Genomic DNA, 10,572 nt, shown 5'->3' with positions numbered 1-10,572 from the left:
AGACACATGCTGCTCAAACTATTCAGCTACTTGTTCATCAAGCTTCAAACATTGCATCAAATTCTGTTAAACTAATTGGAAGTATTTTTAAAATGGGAAAACTACTCTCACCTTTTAAACTTCTTTTTCTAATAACTTCCAAATCTATAGAGATCTCATCTCTACTATCACTTTAAGTGCTTATTTATATTTGCTACCATGTAAATCCATTTTAAGAAATCACCTGTCTTTGGCTTAAAGGGTTCAATAAAAGGTTTAAATGCCAAAGAAATCAGCACATTCATTTATTTGTCAACATTCCCTGATACAGCAAGCCTGTGATGCATCACTTGGATGCTTATTGTGGAGAAGGAATGGCATTGCAGACAGTGAAATGAAACTGAATCTAACAATGCATGCCAGCAGAAAAACAAAACAAACCAAAATTGCTTTGCAGAAGAATTCATAACCAAACTGCTTAAATTGTTTCTTCAAACCAGTACAGATGTCAACCACCTTCTCTCTATTCTTGATACAAGCTGTGAGAGGCCATTATTTTTTTAAGGGTTCAACCGCAGAAAAGAAAAACAAATGTGGAAAAAAAACCCCATCTCATCACTTCACAGCCAAAAGTTCAAATTCTACAAAATATTGCCAGTGGCGTAGAAAATACAGTTAACACAATGGTGGCTCATGGGTCCTCGTGTACTTTCAGGAGGCACACGCTGTTGCTGTGGCTCACCAGGCAGGGGAGGGACAGTTCAGTGCTGGTGAGACTATGGCAAACACATAATGCTCAGCTTTGCACTGATCTTTCACCTCTGCACCTGTCTCAGTACCTGGGCAGCACATAAGGACTAAGCCAAAACCAGATGTTAGAATGGGAAGGGTAGTGTTGGTAAATGGCTGCATTTTAACGAGAAAGGATTGCCTTAGTCCCTGAGTTTATGAACTGCTTTGCTATATGTTCCTCTTTATTGCTGTTCTCCATCCTACAGCCTGCAAGCTACTCTTAGTTAACACTCTTGCGCTTCCTTGCTCACACTGTTTTTCTCATGTCTTTTTTAACCTGACTCATATTTTCAATATTCTAAACGCAAATGTGATTAAGAGTCACCAGATGGTATTACTGGAGATGGCTTTGCTGATCTCATTTAAACTGGCTTATTTGAGACCAGTTCCTTCCTGAAGAAATGTTTATGGCTATGTCTGATACATTGCCAGTTTCAGTTGTGAAGAGATTGAAGAGTAAAATCTATTTTGTGTAAATGAGGTTGTTTTTGTCAAGGCTGATGTGTGGGTTCTGCCTCTTCGTTACATCTCTGCAAGCAAACAGCCAGGAGCCTTGTAAATCCAAAATCAATCTGTGGAGAAGTTTGCCTATATTATTAAATTTGCTAGGATCCTAGAAAGAATTGTAAAGGTCTGATACTCTTGGGAGGAGAAAAAGTCAAAGCAGCGTGAGAGCTCTGCTGGATCACTGACAGCCTACAGGAATGCGCTGCTTTGAAAATCAGTTCTTTATCAAAAGGTTTGCAGGCATATATTGCCTGCAAAAGCTAAAATGGAAATGCATTTTGTTTCATCATGCTACACACAGTAATCAGGAGTAGAACAATTCAGTCTGATGAGAGTTTTCATTCCTTTTCTTTTAGGGAAAAAAGAAAATCTGAAAAGCTTTTTGTTTTTCAGTACTTGCCTTGTTCCACCAGTCTAATGCACAGCTTTCACCCGCTCTTTCAACTGCCACTTACACACTTTCTAAAGCACAGGAATATTAGTTTTTCATACAAAAGGGAAGAGGTGTTTCATAAATAAGGAAAAGCAGGAGTTCACTTTTACTGCAGTCATTTGTCACAGAAAGGGCAGGGTGAGTGAACAAGATCTTTGTTTGGTGGCATTTTTAATACCCTGGAAATACTCTAATGTTCCTTGTAACCAGTCTCTGCTTAAGAACTGCCTCTTGCTGCATCTACAGAGAAATCTGCAGCAGTGAACTAGGAAGCATACACATATTACATGCCATATTAAAGCTATGAAGAAAAAGAGATCTAGGCATATTTTCTCCGAGCTTTCATGTCCTCTTCATGTTCTTTTTCAACAAACCTTTAACAATCGTCTCCCTCACTGTGTCCTCAGTGTCCTACATAAGGATCTTTTTGGAAAAACGAAAGGTTTTCAGACCTGATGCAACTCTCGCCTGGGTAATGGGACTCTGCCCATACAGTTTAATAGCAGCCAGGCTGCACCCCAAGGACTTGATGTTGCAGACTGCAGAGCTCATGCTGTGATCACTGAGTAGCCTCATTTAGCAGAACAGGCAGCCCATAACCTTCTCACCTCTCTCTGAGAGAGCACTGAGGCATTTCAAGTGATGCCATGATTGTAACACTTCCAAAGTTCCTCCATCATTCATCAGTCTGAAAACCGAATTAATTAAGTGACAATAGAAAGTGTTGTGCTGCAAAGGAAACAAAAGAAGAACATTTTCTTGCCTTGAGGTGATTGTTATTTAAGCCTTGATCCTGCCAAAGTTTGTGCACCTGCTTAAGTATGTAACCAGCTCTGCCTCTCTTAGGTAATTCCTTCAGCCTGTGCCCACTGACTCCAGCCATGGTGATACTACTTTCATCCTGAAGGTCCTGCATGTTTGCATGCCTCCCTGGTATTGGATCTCAGCACTCTGAAGCATGAACAATGCCAGCATCTGGGCAGGTTAGTGTGGAACAGCCCCGAGCAACAAATCATGGTTAACTTTCCAGCTGAGCAGAGTGGGGAGCAGAAAACACCATGCTGGTGGGGAGAAATAAGAGAGACAGGAGAGAATTATAAGGTTATCTTCAGCTCTATAAAAAAATAACCATCTAGACTTTTAAAGGCGTTTAAAATGGTCAAGAGAAGGAAGTCAAGAATCTTATTTAAGAGGTCCAAGTGGTAGATGAACCTTGCTCCACTGATGACAGATGGAGGCTGCAAATGTAGCTTAGATATGATATCCAGTATTTTTAGAGGACTAGATTTAGATGTGTTGAGTCCCACCCTTACAGTTATACTAAAGGGAATCTGAAAATGTGGCTAAGTTTTTGCACAGGGACAAGAATTGACAGTATTGCTCCTCATCTATCTGTTGTGCCTGCAGCTGGCACCCAAGGCACCAGTCCACTGCCAATGACAGACACAACATAAGCCAGCAGTGGCACTGATGTCTGACAAAGCCTCCTTTTGTTGAACTTTTCATTGAAATAATTTCAATAAATTAATACAACTAAGATTAATAAAAATGAATCAAGCTCTTTCAAAGCAACTACACATACATAGAACAAACTCAAGCATGGCAAAACCTGTCCACCTGGTCTTTCAGATTCTGTTGCTCTTTTGCTGACAGTAAACCAATTAGAAGACCTCTAGTGCTGGCTATTTCAGGAGCAGTTGTCTCTGCAACACGAATACCTATGACTGTCCACAGAGGCCTTGGTATTGGAATGAGAAAGGGAAGCTGGAATGAAATCAGGCTCTCTTGGGTTTCATGCTTATGATGAGCAAAAGTGAAAACAGAGAAACAAAAAATCAATCCCAACACAGGCAACATTCAGGACCCAAGTGACTGTGAGCTTGGAAGTAACATGGAATTCAGCTTCCTATTAATTTGCCCAGTCCCTAACATTGTATTGTAAGCCTCGAATCATTTAGATTGTATCAATGGAGTCAACGTCATAGAAAATTATTGTAAGAACTTAATGCAGCCCAAAGCCTGTTAAAATAAATTCCTATCTTCAAGACTCCATTCCCCAGAGCTACTGCTTTTTTTCTGTATTTTTCCCTTTAAATCTGAAAGAAAGGGAACCATTCATCAAAACAAAAAGCAGTTATTCAGTGTTTCATATACTGACAACATTCATCCTCAGGAAGTCTTTGTTGATTGTGCCTCACATGTATAGTAATAAAGTAAAAGAAACACAAAACTGTGGTGTATCCATATCCTATGGATGACATGAGACTATTGTCCCATTATGTTTAAACAATGCACCACCACTCATGGAGAGTCTCCCCAACAACAGTAACCAGTTACCAGAGGTCAACCGATCTCTTTAGCCAATTAAAAATAGCATTTCTAGACACTGCTTCATTCAGATATTGTTTCTGATCTAAAGACTAATGAATGATAGAAAATAAGGCAAATAAAATATTATATTACATTAACATAACTTATGTAAACAACAATTAACTCCTCAGTGCAGATTCTGAGTTAGGTTTTTGTTTCAGTTCAAGTAGTATACAATTAGATTTGCATGTAATCTATCTGAGTGCTTCAGCTAATTTAAAAAGTGCTCAAAGTATTAATATGTATGTGTGCATATAGATTGAGAGCTTTATAAACATATGTTTAAGTATATATACACATGCATTTACGTAACAGCCTGAAATTACAGGCATATGAAGATCCTTAAATTAAAAAAAAAAACAACCCTGAATAGTTCTAATGTAGTGCAGATAACAGACATGAAATTCAAAGAAGCAAAAATGATTTCTTACTTCAATTTAGTATTTTTAGTATTAATTTTATAAATAGTAAATGTGAGCAATAATGGAAGCTCACTAATGTTTAGCTGCCCACTAGAGACCCTTACAGTAAAAAAAAAAAAAAAATTAACTTAGCTGCCTATTAGTGTAAAAAATAACCTGCTGCAGTCAGCAGGACAGAGGGATGATAAAACACAGTTGGTACCCCAGGGTCCCCATTGATTCTGGCTCTGCACAGCTAATAGGCTACACTCAGTCTTGGGCTGCCGTGGCTCATGTAAGGCACAAACAACAGCTGGGATCCTGGTAGCACCAACAAGCAATCTGAGCTTTAGCCTTCATGTTTAACAGTTTTACAAAGCCATTCTCCTTTTACATCCTTGATTAGTCTGAGACTGATACCTGGTGCTCTTCTACTGTTTTCTCTTGAACTCTAACCATACATTTTTCTCCATTTTTTTTCTAGACAATTTCTTTTGCAGCATTGAATTTTCCAACGGTCATTCCCCAAAGCCACAAATTCTTGTTCCTTTCTCTGCAGAGCTGTCATTTAATTTGATGTGGCACTTTTCATGATCTTTGACCTCCCTCTTCCCTGGAAAATTTTAATTTTTGTCACTATAACCCTTACAATCAGTTGTGTAGGACTTCTTCGTTTCCACATATTTATTTCCTGATATTAAAGAGCATTTTACTGCTATGTTTTGTTAAATTCAAGTTTCAAGTTCAGAGCTGTGGCATAACCTCAATGCTCCCCCTAGTTCCCCCTTGTTGTCAGGAAGCTGATCCAGGATGGAAGCTTTTCTGCTAAAATTTCTCCTTCCTGTTTCTCGTATATTATAAATAAGGGACCTCTTCCAACTGTTTTCAGGGTTATTTTTCTGTATGAATTGGACAGATGTATCTGTTTATTCCTAGATATCTGGATAATTAAACCACCTCCAGAACTCTCTAAAATTTGAATTTTAGTACTCTTTAAAACAGGCTTGGGGACTTATTCCACCTTTGTACCCTCTTCTATCAGTCCTGACCCCTGCTCTTAGGAGTTACCTGACATAATTTGTCACATCAGGAAGTGTAACACCACTATGCCATACCTCAGCAACACCCACCAGACTGGCAGAGCACAGTTCCTGCCTGGTTCAGCTGCATCAGGAAGGACAGGAATGACCTCGGGCACACAGTATCATTCAGTTGTTTCCTATCATCTTCTGTTTGTACATGGGCACTGCAGATGTGAGGGGGGAAAATAAACCCCTAAAGCAAATTGGGGCATTCAGAGGTACAGTGTGAGTTGGTTTAAACTGGCTGTGCATTTTTATTTCCTGGCAAGATCAATCTGATGAGTAACCTAAAAAATAGATAAATAAACCACGATTCTTCCTGGCAGTGTGTATTCTAAATGCTACAAAATCTCAGAGGTCCTTCTGAGTTGCCTTCCTGCTGGCTCAGAGAAAGGTGTGGATCTGAGGAATGCTGTTCCCAGAAGCCTGCTGGCATTGACGGAGAGGCTGATAGGACCCACATGCTGGTTTGGCTTGACACAGGAGAAGCAAACAGGCAAAAATCAATGTTCTTCCAAGGGGAAAGGAGTCAGACTAGTAAAAAAAAAAAAAAATTAAAAAAAAAAAGAAGAAGAAAGGAAGAAAGAAAAATCTGAACACAGAAAATAGTTTTTTGCAGCAGCCAGAATGAGCAACCAGCAGTGCATAGGGGCAGACAGCGGGTGGCAAGCACTCTGTGGGACCCAGCCCTCATTTCCAGTGCAGCTTTTTACCTGAACACTTTGTAAGGTGCCTGAATTCAGTGTGACTGAGTCATACCGAGTTGAATGCAAACTTGGCTCTGTAAGAGTTAAAAAAAAAGGCCACATGTTTCTACAAAGGTATTAAAAGTATCCTGTTGAGTAACCCGGTGTGTTTCTTGCTGCCTTGGATATCTTGCGGCTGTGGCTGCCAGGGAGGGAAAGAATCCTGATCTGTACCACGGCCAAACCCCAAAGAATTAAACCCTTTGTCTTGGGAGCCTTTCACCTTCTCAGGGTGCTCTGAAAATCTGGAGGCAAATCAGAAATCACCTTAAAAGAAATTTTCTGATGGTGTGTTACCTCTCCTGAAGATGGTCTTGCTCACAACCTGCCTCAAAGGGAAAACACCGGAGCACAGTACTGGGCTGAATCCTTTTAATGTCAGTCATGGGATGTAGGCTCGACGTTGTCTCCAACCCCAGCAATAACAACACTCAGGAGAGAGTGCTACTCTTCTGAAAAATGGCAATCCATCTCACACGTTAACAGTGGGTTATGCTGCCATTAAGGCTATAAATGACATGAAGTTTTGTGCTCCAGGGCATAAATCAGCCCCTCTGGCAGCCTTGGCAGCAGTGGAAATTTAGCAAATAAGATGATTGTAACGTGATTGTCCACTGCGGGGGTCTGTGTGTCCTTCTCTGAAGCATTTGATGCTGGCCACTGCTGGAGACAGGACATCACATTGGCTGGACTACTAATCTGACTTAGTATAACAGACCTTTTATTCCTATTAAGCACGTCTCAGTACAGAGTCAGCTTTCAAGTAGTACTGATGGCCATGAAACACTTAATCTGCAGCCCCAGTCTACTTGTAGATACCTGGCACAATTATTCTCTAAGGGAATACAGAATGGCCAAATTCTACTGGTGTCATGTCATACTTTTCAAATAAGGAATGAAATATCAGTTGTATACTTTGTCAATTTCCCCCATACATTGCCAAAGTAGTGATGATGAATGATTTTGTGCCTGCATGTCCAAATTCAAATTACAGTTCTGCAAAGGAGACTAAATGGAAATAAGATTTGTGCATCTGAGTACAGGATTAGGCCCCAAAACCAGAATAGCCTTTTAAGCTTTCTATGTTGCTAGCATTCCTCTCAAACAGCATTTCCCCTTTTTTCCTTGATTTTTGGATGTGGAAAAGATTTGTTTTCAGATGTGTATGCCTGTAGCACTTGCTTGGGATTTATCTGCAAGCTGATTCCAGACTCAGCCTGTGGTTATGCTTTTGCAGGGTCCCTTGATCCAGGCAACTACTGCTGACCACAGCTCTCATTTCCTCTCTCTGCAGATGTGAAATGAATACTATCATAACAGCATTTCTTAATACATGCCAAAGAGAAAAGATTGTTTTTCTGTTTTATATTTGACCACCCTGCATTTCAAGTATATGACCTCACCTCTACAAAACTGGTAGGTTTTCCCTGTCATGATATGTAGTGGAACTTCTACCAGGATCATAGTTCAGCACCTCTTCTTATTTGCCCATCACACAATCACCTTGAAATGATCTCCAGCATGTACCAGTTGTACCAGATCCTTCATTCATTTGTGTTTGGTCATCACAGGTAAGAGCCAGGGGGAAAAATAGTCATTCAGATGTGACATAAGTATCAGCTGTTGGGCAAATCCAGCACTATGAACCTTTCAGGACAAAATACTATATGTATTTATACTGTGCTGTGTCTAATACTAGGGATTCTAGCCAGCAGTCATAGGTGTAGATTCAAATAGATGGTCATCATAATAATCATTAAAAAAATAATTGACTTCTCTTGGTCAGTACACCTGTGTACCAAAGAGAGGAGCTGATACTCGTTTATACAACACTTGGCAGAAAAGTTGACCAAGTCGACTGCACGCTCAAAGCAGAAAAGACTCAAAGCAGTCAGGACTCCTGACTCCTCCTGTACCCCACTGCTTTACCCACACATGATCCTTCCTCTAAATGGATGCTAAAGTAGAGGCAAAAAAGCAAAGCCCATAGAATCATGCTGGTTTCTTTCCTGTGGTTATGTCCTTTGGATGTGTTTATCATTGTGCATCACAGAAGAGTTCCTCCATCTGAACATTAAAAAGAACCATCTCCAGTTCAGTGGATGTGCCCTGCTGCTGCCTGCTTGCCTTGCTGACCCCTCATCCAGGTTGCCTGTGCTTGCTGTGGTGCTTACTTGCTTGACTTGCTTGGGCACATGGACTTCTTGATGTTCAGTGGAAGGGTATTTCCACATAATCTTTGGCAATCCACCCTGTGAGCTGCAAAGGATGACCAAGCCCCGCTGTCTGCATTGCCTGCTCGTAGCAGGGGAACACCTCAGCAGTCACAGAGTGGCTGCGGTCATAACTGCGCTGCCATCAATTTCAGTTTACATCAAGAGACAGCTGTGATGTGCAGTGCCTGTAAAGCAGTTGTGGTGCCTGCTCTCTTGTGCCTACTATAAGAGTGCTAGCGGGAAAGGTATGGGCAGGGCACTTCCTGAATTACCTGGATCACCTCGAGGCACCTGTACAGGGTTGCTGTCTGAGAGGAGTGATGGGCTGGTCTGCAGGATGGCCTTGGAGCAGATCTTATGATCCTGATTACATTTAAGCTGTTGTATGTAAGTTTCTTGGGGGTTTTTGTTTGTTTAATTGTTTTTCAGGGAAAAGCTCACATTAGTAAGGTTCTAAGCATAAACTCTACTAAGCAGGATCTTTTTTAATTCCTTAGTCGGTCACTGATTCAATCAGCAAGTCACAGACAACCAAGAATTCATAATGTTTGAAATAGAGAGCCATCTTTCAAATATCATCTCTTTGACTCTCCTCTTGTACTTTCTCTGTTCCTCAAGGATACCCAGCCAGAGAGAGTAAGCAGTGCTTCACCAACTTGCTATTACTCCCATGAACACAAGACCTTTTATTCTGTTGGTGTCTAGAAGGCCTGACTGAGATTGGGGCTGTCACTGACTCCCAAAAATATATGATCTAAGCAAATTTAGCTGACAAGAGAGGGAGTGACATGCCTGAAGTCACACAATGTGGCAGTACAGAATCCTCACAGAGATCACACATGTAGGGCCACTTCTATTGGCCCCCAACCCTTTTCTGAGGCATCAAACAGGGCTGCTTGCTGTCAGATCTATCTTCTGAAGTCAGAGGGTTGGTACTATTTTGGGGCAGAGTACAAAGTAAAGAATCATAACCCCTGCAAGGTCTTGCCAGGGATTGCCTTGGCTGTATGAAGTCCTAAAGAGGAAAGGCAGACTCGAACTTTTAGAATTAAAGGGAACAACTCTGTCCTAATTTCCTGTTTCTACATGAGATTTGTCCACAAAGGAACCATCTGTCACCATCTGCTTGATTTTCTTGATTTATTTTTTTTTCTTGGACAGTTTCACAGTATTGGTATGTGAATGTGCCTATCCACACCCCTCTCAAAAGGCCAACTCATTTCTTCAAAAGACACATGCCTTGTTGGATTTTTTTTTGTGTATTTGAGCTGCAGTGTACTTTTCATTGGGCACTGCCTTTATTTGTTGAACGTTGGTCTCCAGAAGTTGCCTGGAATAAGGGACAAAAAACCAATTGTACACACACTTTCTGATAACTTGTGTTCATAACAAAATGCAGAGCTCTTCAGGAAGCAAGGTGGCTTTTGAAGGGGCATTTGACATGAGGGAATTCCTTTTCTCTGGGCGCTTCCAAGGTGGCAGTCATTTTATGCACCGTGAATCTTACAGGAGCTTTTTTTATTATTATTAAAACTACAGAGTTTGGGAAACAAAGAAACAAAAAATCTAAATAATTAAAATAATTTTAAAAAAACCTCAAGAAAAACCTAGAGAAGAATGTGAGAATGAGAAATACAAAAATATGATGCACAGGCTCAGACTTGAAGATCTGGAGTGCAAAACAATTAAAACAATAACATGAAAATGTAGCATATCTACAGAGAATCTGTACAGGGACTCTTGTCAGGATCTGTAATGATAGGACAGCGGGTAATAGGGTAAGGAGTAATGGGTACAAACATATAGAGGGAAAATATAGATATTAGGAAGAAATTCTTTACTCAGAGGGTAGTGAAGCACTGAGAAAGGCTGCTCAGGCAGGCTGTGGATGCCCCAATCCTGGCAACGTTCAAGGCCAGGTTGGGTAAGGCTTTGAGAACCTGGTGTAGGGGCAAGGTGGGTAGGTGGGTTAGGACTAGGACTAGATGATCTTTAAGCTCCATTCCAAACCCTTAACATTCTATGGTAATTTTTTTTTTTTTTTTT

Source organism: Chamaea fasciata, unplaced genomic scaffold (genome assembly GCF_029207755.1).
Source record: "Chamaea fasciata isolate MVZ Bird 193981 ecotype frontalis unplaced genomic scaffold, bChaFas1.0.hap1 SCAF_2, whole genome shotgun sequence".
Lineage (NCBI taxonomy): Eukaryota > Metazoa > Chordata > Aves > Passeriformes > Sylviidae > Chamaea > Chamaea fasciata.
Note: the sequence above shows the minus strand (reverse complement) of the source record.